General features: G+C 32.7%; 1 long non-coding RNA gene across 1 annotated transcript; it reads left to right on the forward strand.

Annotated features, from left to right (window-relative positions):
* Positions 1-6508: 6508 nt before the first annotated feature.
* LOC148213239 (uncharacterized) lies at positions 6509-11117 on the forward strand. Its single transcript, XR_015789930.1, has 3 exons — positions 6509-6943; positions 7043-7173; positions 10858-11117. It is a non-coding gene; the product is annotated as an uncharacterized LOC148213239 (long non-coding RNA).
* Positions 11118-11588: the final 471 nt, after the last annotated feature.

Below are 11588 nucleotides of genomic sequence, written 5' to 3' on the forward strand. Positions count from 1 at the left end.
AGGTCCATTTTCTTTTTTAGAGATCAACCATCATGCCTTGATTAAAGCTTGAACTCTGTATTTAAGTGCGGTGCAGTTCTCTGTTGAATGCCATATGGCTCCTACGTGATAGTCACAACGGGCATTTGCATCATATCATCTTGGGTATGGAGGCTGGATCGGATCAGCAGGTACCGGTACCAGTTGATTATTTTGAAATAACTGAGGTGGAAGTTCAGTATAAGTTATAGGAATTGGGTCTAACTGAGTCTGTTTATGTGCCTCTTTGTTATTCTGCTGCCCAGGAGTATAGAATGTATTATGCTGCCAACCCCTAGGTTGGAAGTTTTGACAGGCCGAGGGTCGAAAATTTTGAGAGGCATAAGGAGAGTAATGTGAAGTTGCATTATTCACATATGGTTGATTATACCCGTATGGCGTTGGGTAATAATATGAAGCATATCGCGGTGTCCGACCATACGGTTGTTGTTTTCAAGAGTGTCGGTCCGCTCCTACCATTTGCACCTTATCCTCCTTCTTCTTTGAAGAACTTGCCTTTTTCGTGGCCGATGTCTCACTAGTAATACTAGTTAATTAACCATGCTTGACACCATACTAGATTCTTTCTCCGATTGTCATAATATCAGATAAATTAGTGGAAGCACTTCCTATCATTCGATCATAGAAGGACTGCTTTAAAGTGTTGATAAATATAGAAGATAGCTCCTTATCAGTTAAAGGAGGTTGAACCTGAGCTGCTGTGTCCCTCCATCTTTGGGCGTATTCCTTAAAGCTTCTTTTACTCTTCTTCTCCATTCTTTGCAAATCTAAGCGGTCTTGAGCCATGTCCATGTTAAGCTCATATTGCTTTAGGAAGGAGTCGGTCAGATTCTTCCACGAACCGACATGAGAGTTATCTAATTGCATGTACCAACGAGAAGTTGGACAAGATAGACTATCTTGAAAGCAGTGTATCAACAGTTTGTCATTTTGGACGTACGCTACCATCTTCCTGTAGTACATTATAAGTGGTTCTTAGGACAAGAAGAACCATCATATTTCTCGAATTCTGGCACCTTAAATTTCGGAGGGATGACTAATCCAGATACAAAATACAATTGAGAGACATCAATATTGCCAAAAACGTTTGTCCACTCTACTGCTCTTTATCTTTCTTCCAGAACTTCGAACTTCTTGTTACTGGGGGCACTTTGTCCGACTGGGTCTGTCTTGACTGGGAGACCACCTATATTAAGGACCATAGGAAGTGGCATCATTTGCTCAGGCTCTCGAAAAATGATGTTAGCTGGGATTTGTTGAGCTCCCTCAACAAGGGGATGTGGATACTGACCAACCGGGACGTCATACAGAGGGTTGTACGTTGTATGTTGTGGCATGAAACCCTCTGTTACATGCCTAAGAGGTGGACCGTACCCAGGTGGATAAGGCGGGGTTTCTTGTGGCTCATGGACGAGGTTGTTAGATGTAGCAGAATGAGTAGCCGTCTTGCCTTTTTATAGTACGAGGAGGATGGCATCTAACTTTTCTCGCAAATCTTCAATATATTTTCTTGTTTTCTCCTGCTCGGTTTTTTTTCTTCCATTATTATTCTCGCCCTGCGTCTGGTGCAATAAGTGCGATGCAGTGCCGGTGAGCAAGCTATCTTGAACAATCCCTTTTGTATTTTTTTTTTTAGAAAAATAGAAGATAGAAGGAGAGAAAACCATAAATAAATAAGTTCATGATTTTATTATAAATAAATGAAGATTACAAGAGTGAAACAAAACAAACTATTGGGTCAAATTTGAACCACAAAGCTTAAATCGTTAAATTGAAAATAGATTAAAGCAGCGTATCAATAACATTGTCCCCAATGCTCTAGATCTCGTCTTTGTTCCCCAAGTCATTTGAGCATTTTTTTTCTAAGATATCAAATTGACAAGTTTCCTCATGTCCTTTGAAACAGTGCTATGACATTCTTCAATGAGGCATCGCCATGAATACGATGTTTGCTTTTCAACCATTTGCGGACAGTTTCTTGGTCTTCCTCTTCCCATTATTGGGTCAGAATTTTACTATAACTCATTCTTTAATTTACTGCAAATTAGTGATTTAAGACTTAGGTCAAAGTTTGCACAATTTATGAGAATTACTTTAAAGGGGAAAAAGAAAATTTTGCCAAACTTTTTAGAAAAATATTTGAAAAAATATATATAAATAATTCATAATAATAATAAAAATGAAATGATGAAAATGAAAAAGTTAATGTCAATGTAACAAGACTCTTCTTTTCAATGCACTAAGGCCCTTTTTTTAAGTAATGAGACTCTTTTTTTATTCAATGAGACATCTCATTTTTAATGCAATGAGACATTTTTTATACATCACCTTATTAACACCAACCCAAACAAAAACAAATAAATAAATAGCAAAATGTTATGTTAGGGCTAAGATGAGTGTAAAGTTAATGCCTAGACAACCTAGAGGAAAACGGCCCCCAAATCTTCCATACGCTTTCGCAGTATGGTCAACCTGAGTGGAGAATTTCATGCGCCTGCATGGGAACCAAAATTCCACGAATGTCATACTACTCAGTCTCCGATCTAATCTTAATGATAAAGCTCGAGTAGGAGGCTTGTGAATTTGTGCGAGATGCATGTGATGCCAAATAATATTACATTATACAATAGGATATTTAAAATAATACAACATTAAAACAAAAACAAAGCGGATAAAAAAAGAAATATAATAGGATAATAAATGACAAAAATAATGGCTTGACTCTCTAAAGGTCCCAAGTGGAGTCGCCAAGCTATCGCAACGTCGTCGCGACGCTGAGCAGTTAACGTCATCCCCTGATGGGTCTCTTTCGAGATAAAGATTTAGAGTTGCCACCAATCATCTACGATGTGTGATTGATCACTTATTTTAAAAATTTGGTCTGCGAAAACAGATTTTTGGTTCGGGAGTCGACTGAACATAGGGAAGGTGTTAGCATCCTACGACATCCGTTCGAAAACGGTACCACATTTTATCATAAATTATCCTATTATTTTATTTGGTCCAAGAAAAAAAATATTTTTGTGTTTGATTAATTCACACTTTGTTATAAGATATGAATTAATAGGTATGAGTGGCACGAAGGCCATTGGAAAAAATTTTATAACCTCGAGAATATTGGAAGGTTCGAATTTTATTTTAGGGCACATTGAAACTTTAACTTGTGACATAAGTGTTGACACTCAAACATCTTACCAATATGCCAACACCTTAGGATACTACTTTTTCCTTTTTAAAATATAAACCTTTTATTTTTTGAAATTTGTTTTAAAAAAACGGAAAAAAAATATTAAAAAAACATTTTATTTAAAATAGCTGTTTAGTAAAAATAATGATATAAAAATAACAAATAAAATAAAATAACTTTAACTTGGGGAAGCAAAGACTCAAACCTAAGATATGCACACCATAAGATACAATCTAAATTTCCTTTTTAAAATACAAGTATTTATTTTGAAATTTTGTTTAAAAAAAAAAGAAAATAAAAACTAAAACCAATAATTAAAAAAAAAAAACTTTATTTTGTTTTAGATTTGAAATCGGTATAAAACAAACTTCCTTAAAACTTATTAAAAAAGTCACATTTAAAACAAACTTATTCAAAAAAATCATATTTGAAACAAATTATTTAAAAAAAAAACATATTTAAAACAAATTCATTTTAAAAAGAATATTTAAAACAACTCATTTTTAAAAAAAGAAATCTTTAAACAAACTCATTTAAAAAAGAAATCTTAAAACAAACTCATTTAAAAAAAATCATTTCCAAAAGCATTTTTTTAAAACAAGTATTGCAGAGAGGAATTCCTTGGTGTGCCCGCGAGTATGAAGCCGTGAAGGAGCACTTAAGCTCTGGTGGGAGTCGGGTCGCCGGAGATCTGTGCATCGGTTGTAGAGATTGCCGAAATTTCGTGCTATTGCAGATGGGTAGCCCGGTTCGTTGTATTATTATTGTCCGTCGGGATTGTAGAGCTTTGCACCGGACTACTGTGCTGCAGATTGTTGGAGCTTGTGGTCGTCGGGGGACGTGTGCCGTCGTCGGAGAGTGCATGCGGTCGGGAATGTGGACTTAAAGTGAGAAAAAGAGGGAAGAGGGGAATGGCGAAGAAAAAATGGTTTTCAGAGTGAGAGAGTGAAATAAAAGGAAAATGAAAAAATGTGAACTTTAATGGATGTTGAGTTTTCTTAAAAAGTAAAAAAAAAAAAAAGACGAATTTTCCTCTCTGCGTTTTTTTCTCCTCCACCTCCTCTATGCAGTCCTCTTAAATACTACGGAGGGCAACAGTAACCAAAGGGAAGGTCTCCCACCTATAAACAAATTCCTTAACTTAAAAATAAATAAAAACAAATTCCTTAAAAAAAAAAAAATCTATTTTTAAAATTTAATTCAATTAAAACTTTACTTTAAAACTAATAATAAAAAGTATGTTATTTTTAACCAAACCAATTAAAATTAAACTTAATAAAATAAATAATAATGATAATAAATAAATAAATAAATTTAACAAAAGAGAGCCGGACCAAATACGGTGTCTACATTACCGATATCACTGATAAATGACTATTAGTGATATAATCTATCACCGACAGACTAAAAAACATTAATGGGTAATATACAAGAGTAAAAAGAAAATTAGGTAACATGTTTAAATGATGTGCGAAAAACTTAAAAATTGTCATATTTGTAAAATCATAATTTTGTTGCTATACTTGCGAATATAACGATGTGAATTGCAATATTTTGAACTTTTCGTTTGAAAAAAGCTTTATTTTCATAGATTTATAGTTAGAAAGTATACTCAACTATAAATGAGAGCAACTCAATGACGAAATGTTTAGGATGGTAGTACTGTCTTAAATAAAATGACAAAAATTTAACTAACTAAGATATATATGTTTAACTAAAAGGTCAAAAATCTGAATCCTACCTCTATATGTGGTTGAACCATAAAAGAGAAGAAAAAAGAGCTTGGAAAAGAGCTAATGACATGGATAAAAAACAACCTCTATATTGGTTGAACCATAAAGGGAAGAAAAAAGAGCTTGGAAAAGAGCTAATGACATGGATAAAAAACAACCTCTATATTGGTTGAAACATAAAGGGAAGAAAAAAGAGCTTGGAAAAGAGCTAATGACATGGATAAAAAACAAATCAAGAAAACCAAAAGTTTAGGGGGAAAAAAAAACAAATCAAACCCAACATTTTGAATCGTTTTCTTAATTTCATTGATTTTCTACACACCTATGAACTAGGGACGCTTGCAAATATAACAAAAAAATTAAAATTGCAGATATAGCAACCACATTTGTAATTTGCAAATATAGCAAAAAGGGAGGCTAAATCCAAAACATAAAAAAAAAAAGGAAAAAAACTAAAGGAAAAAGCGATTATAGCCTTAAAATGGGCAAAAAAATTTTAATGTTGATATATATAATAACAAGTAAATGAAGTATATTAGTGATATATTTCACATCAAGTATATAAGTTATTATTTCATATTAGAGGCAAGTTATTATTTCATATTAGATGTATCAGTTATATCATTAACATACCTTAAATAAAGTATACTATTAATATACTTGATATCAATTAAAAAAAACCTAAAATTGAATGTGACTAACATATCAAGTATATCATTTATTTATTTGGTATGATTAATATACTCCATATTATATATAATTATATCAATGATATACTTTAGATTCGGTATATCAATGACATAATTGTTATGCCTAATATATAAGTATATCAGTTGATATACATGTTAGTAACATACGTATTGCTATACCTAAAACTAAGTATATCACTTATATATTTGGTATATCAATAAGAAATCTGACAATGTTATTTAAATCAAAATCTTCAACTCATACAAGATTTTCAATGATTTATCTAATAAAAATATATCATTCATATATTTAGTATGATTGATATATTTCATATTAAATATATAGGTTATATTAGTGACATTTAAAATTCGATATCAATTATACAACTGATCTACTAATATGAAGTCTATCCCTAATCTACTTAATATTACATATATCAATTTTTACAAAAGACTAAAGTGAAATTAGAATAACACCAAAATGAAAAATATGGTTAATTTTTTTTTTTGTTATATTTACAAAATCAAAAAGTTGCTACTATATTTGAAAATATAACAAATATTTTTGCTATCCACTAAAAATACCCTAAAATCTATTAGGAGTGAGCAAACGTACCTGAAAAACCGAACTGACCAATCAAAACCGACCAAATCGGGGACGACCAGTCGGTTTCAAGCATCTTACGACCGGTGGTTGGTTTTGAATTTTCAGAACCGATGAGTCGATTAGTCGAAGCATATTGAATCGGTTTTTAAGGCCGACAGACCGACGATAATATACTATTAAAAAAACATAATTTTTATTATCATGTTATTTTTATTTTTATTGTAGAATGTAGCCCTAGGATACTATTCTTTCGTGCACCGCCCACCTACATCTTCAATTCTTTATCTTGTTCAAAACTTCCTTCTCTATTTTCTTCTTCCCATTTTGCACTAGCGCGCTGCTCCCCACTTTTCCATTTTTCAGTTTCTCCATTCTTATCTATTGTTCAGTTTATGTTCTTTCATGCGCCACCCACTACAACCCCCTCTTTCCTCTTCTTTCGCGTTCTTTCCTCGTGCAGTATCAGACAGACATTGTTGTGGAACTCTCCCCCTTCCCCCTCACTTCTCATCCTTCTGTGCTGTGTGCAGTGGAACCCCCATCCCCCTTTCCTTTGTCATTCCATCCCTCAGCTCATTGCTCGGGCTTCTCCTCTACCCCCTTTCCTAATCCATTTCCATTATCGTCCGAGCGCATCAAAACCGGCTTGAGGCGTCCAACTTTCAAATCTAGATTCAGAATTGGGAGAGTAAGTATACTATATATTTTAATTTCGATTTCTAAAATTTTAGATTTAAATTAATGTTATTTGTTGTTTATTTTAATAATAGTTGTATATATTTTTCAGAGTTAATATGAAGACGTCAGAGTCATCGTCAAATGCTACAATTATGTCGGCGGCCACTACCACCAGAAAGGATAAAGTCGTCGTCAATATTGATCAGGTTGAAGCGATTTCTTCAAGTCCACCGAGAAAGTGTAAGAATCTTAAGACTCCTATAGTTTGAGATCATTTTGAAAAATTGAAAGGTGATCCCAAAGATTTCTATGCTAAACGTAAATATTGTGGGGATGTGGATGCATGTCATTCTAAGTGTAATGGTATTGGAACTATGAAAAATCATTTGGACAGTGTAAGAAATATTCGTACCAAAAGAAGATAGACCCAACCCAAACAAAATTGGTTTTCAAACCTCAAGAAGGTGGTGTTGAGGATTTTAGTTCAAAACTTGTGTACGAGTCATTTGATTTGGATAATTGTCGAACAGCTTTAGCTGAAATTATTATCCTAGATGAATTGCCTTTAAGTTTGTGGAGGGTCAGGATTTTCGGAGATTTATCAACCAATCAATAGGTTTGCTTGAGCTAGGTTTGTTGTTTCATCTCAATTTACTATAGCTAGGGACATCATTAAAATATATGTTAGTGAGAAAAAAATTGAAAAACACCTATATGAAAAAGAAATATAAAGTTTCTCTCACTACCGATTGTTGGACTTCTAGATAGAACATAAATTACATGGTATTGACAACACATTTTATTGATTCTAATTTGAAATTGCATAAGAGGATCCTTACTTTTTGTCAAATTGAGAATCATAGAGGGGATGCTATTGGTAAGACTGTTGAAAAAAGTTTGAAGGATTGAGGTATTGAAAAAATTATGACTTTAACTATTGACAATGCTAGTTCGAATGATACGACTGTCGCTTACCTAATCAAAAGATTTAGTCATGGATTGTTGTTGGAATGATCATTTTTTGCATGTTAGATGTTGTGCACACATATTGAATCTGATATGTGATGCTTTGAAAGATCATTATAATTGCATTGATCATATTCGTAATGCTGTAAGATTTGTGAGGTCTTCTCTTGGACGTTCTATGACATTTAGGAAATGTGTTGAAATTGAAAAAATTTCTTGTAAAAGTTTTGCATATCTTGATGTTGTAATTAGATAGAACTCTACATGTATGTTGTTTGATGTGACTACAAAACTTCAAAAAGGCTTTTGAGAGATTATAGGATGAAGAACCTGCTTACACGACTAATTTGTGGCCTAGTAAAGAAGATTGAGGTGAATGTTAAGAATGTTGGTTCAGTTCTTGAAAGTTTTTTTTTCCCTTATGATATCACTTTGGAAATTTCAGGATCTTTGTATACTACGCCTCTAACTTGATGTATCATCATATTAACACAGTTCAAAATTGCGTACAAAAGAATTATATGAAGATTTGGAATCCAATTATTTGTACTATGACTAAGAGCATAGAAGCTAAACTCTAATAAGTATCAGGGAGATAGTGAGAAGATCAATATATTATTTTATGTTGCTATTGTGTTGGATCCACGATGTGTAAGTTGGGAAAATTAACAAAATAAGCATTCTATAGGGTCCTTTTAAGTTTTTTAATCATCTTTTTCAAAACACAAGTTTTATAGGCATTTGCTGACATCACCTCCACACCAAATGCGCTACCCCTCCACTAATATTTTAGACTTCCCTCCTTATTTCCTCTCTCTACTTCCATCTCCCTCTTTTTACAGATTTTTTTTTCTTTATCGTTTTTCATTATTCTCTTTTCCTCTTTCAACAAAGTTTTTTTTTTCTCATCCTCTCTAAAATTTTCTTGGAGTTTCTTTTTTCCTTCTTTCATCTTTCTGTATTTTTTCTAATTACTATTATTCTCTTTATTCTTTACTGGCCATAAAAAGCAATTTACTTTAAAAAAAACCCTAAATCTCTCGGCTTTTTTTTTTATTTTTAAAACCAGCAGCCTCCATGGTTTCCGTGACTTCGCTGACGACTGCTGCATCAAAGCCGACGAAGGAGGTCATTCGTCGAAGAAAGAAGCTCAGTGGAAGAGGAATGTGGGAGGTGAGCGAGAGAGAGAGCGAGGGTGAGCGAGAGAGAGAGCGAGGGTGAGCGAGAGAAGATTGTTTTTTTGATAGTATCTAAAAATTAATTTTGAATTAATGTTTATCAAATCAAATTAATTTTGAAAAAAACGGAATCTCAATATTAATTCAAATTGTTTCCCAAATCTCTCATCAATCTCCTTAAATCTCTCAATGTAGTTTTAATTATAATTGAATTTCAAATCCCCCAATTTTGCTTTTCAAATCCCCCAATTTTGCTTTCCCATCTTTCATTCCTAATTTAAATTTTAATCGAATGTATCTTTTTTAATTAGATTTTAAATTGATATTTTCATTTGGTTAAAATTTAAATTAGGAATGAAAGAGATGAAAGCAAAATGAGGGGTTTTTAATTCAATCCTAATTAAAACTACGTTGAGAGATTTATGAGATTGAGAATAGATTTCGGAAAACAAATTTGAATTAATATTGAGATAGTATTTTTAGATTCTCTCAATTCTCGTTCACCCTCGCTCCCTCTTGCTCAACCTCTCTCTCTCTAACTCACCCTCGCTCACTCTCGCTCAACCTCTCTCTCTCGCTCACCCTCGCTCTCTCTCTCTTTATCTCCTCCCCCATTCCTCTTCCACTGATCTTCTTTCTTCGGCGAACGACCTCCTTTGTTGGCTTTGATGCATCCATCGTCAGTGATTGCTAAAAGTCACGGGAATCATGGAGGAAAAAAAATTGCTTTTTGTAGTGAGTAAAGAAGAAAGAGAATAATAGTAATAGAAAAAATAGAGAAAGAGGGAAGATGGAAAAGAGAAACTCCAAGAAAATTCTAGGGAGAATGAGAAATTTTTTTTTTGCTGAAAATAGGAAAAGAGAATAATGAAAAACGATAGGAAATAAGGAGGGAAGTCTAAAATATTAGTGGAGGTCATTTGACAAAGTTGGTGATGTCAGCAGTGACTAGAAAACTTGTGTTTTGGGAAGGACGATTAAAAAACGTAAAAGACCTTACAGAAGGCTTATTTTGTCAATTTTCCAATGTAAGTTGAGGTATTTGTCATATTATTTAAGAAAGTTAGGGCTAGACGTATCTAAAACTATGAAAGATAAAGTGGAGCTTGTTTTAAGAAGTCTATTTAATCACTATAGTAGTTTCAGTTTGGCTTCTTCTAGTGGTACTAGTCATAGTAGACCACCAACCCAAGTACCATTACTACTGTTGCTGCCATGGATATGGATGAAGATATGAATTTTGATGAAGGTAAGAATTTAATACCAGAGTTCTCAAATGAAGAGACTACAACTTTTAATAGTGAGTCAAATATTGATGTGTATTTATTAGAAGCTCTTGTTAAGTTAAAGGAAGCTAATTTCAATATACGTCACTAGTGGAATGAGAATGCTTATTGATTTCTGATTCTTAGCCAAATGAGTAGAGATATTTTGGCAATTTCGATATCGAATGTAGCATCTAAGTCAGCTTTCAGTACTGGAGGACGTGTAATTTAACTGCTATCGCTCTTCATTGGTTCCAAACTATGGATGCTCTAATTATATGCACTCAAAATTAACTAAATTCTGATCGATAGATCTTGAATTTCATGTACACTAGGAGGAAGCTATAGTTTTGGAAGAAGGTATTGGTTCTATTTTTAATTTTTATTTTTTTGAACATTTTTTCTTTTCAATCCTAACCATGTTGTCTTTCTTTTTTCACTCCAATTTTGTAGGATTCATTCTTTTTTCACTCCAATTTTGTAGGATTCATTCTTTTTTCACTCCAATTTTGTAGGATTCGAGTGACTATGGAGGAGGAAAAGAACATTAAAGACCTTGGAGATTTTGCAAAAGTTGTGGATTTAATATTTGTGTAGAAGTTGTTGATTTATTTTCTATATTTAGACTTATGTATTAACTATGATTTTTTTTTTCTATGTTTGGACTTATGTACTTTGAATTTGGGTTAGAACTTAGAAATACTATGTATTTTCAATTTGGATCTAATATGTCTTTTGAATTTCTAATAAAACTGCTATTTGTTTGTGATGATTATCTTAATTGATTTGTCATAATATTGACTACTAGTATAATTAATTGTTTAATTGGTATCAAAATGATATCATAACTTTAGGTCTAAATTTAATTATTAAAACGAACACTCAAAGTCAAAACGAGCATATTGATATATATTTTCAACCAAGGGGTTGTAAATTCAATCTCCCATCTCCACATGCTGTATTAAAAAAAGCACCCAAAAACAAAAAAACACCGGAATCACAAAAGAAAAAAAAAACTTACTCTGCCTACCATGCTCACCCCTACAATCTATGACTTTTAATAGTTTTTTTTTTAATTTTTAATTTTTTTGGTATGAATGACATGTTACATTACCTAACAAGAAGTTGTCGATTTCTTGATCTAGAAATCGATCAATTTTGTAAATTTTGACTATATAAAATAGAAAAATTCCATTTCGGTGTTTATTCATTCCCTCACGAGTTTATTGTCATATATATATATATA

The sequence above is a fragment of the Momordica charantia genome (genome assembly GCF_013281855.1).
Source record: "Momordica charantia cultivar OHB3-1 chromosome 1 unlocalized genomic scaffold, Mcharantia_2.0 BLBB01000001.1, whole genome shotgun sequence".
In the NCBI taxonomy this organism is placed as follows: domain Eukaryota; kingdom Viridiplantae; phylum Streptophyta; class Magnoliopsida; order Cucurbitales; family Cucurbitaceae; genus Momordica; species Momordica charantia.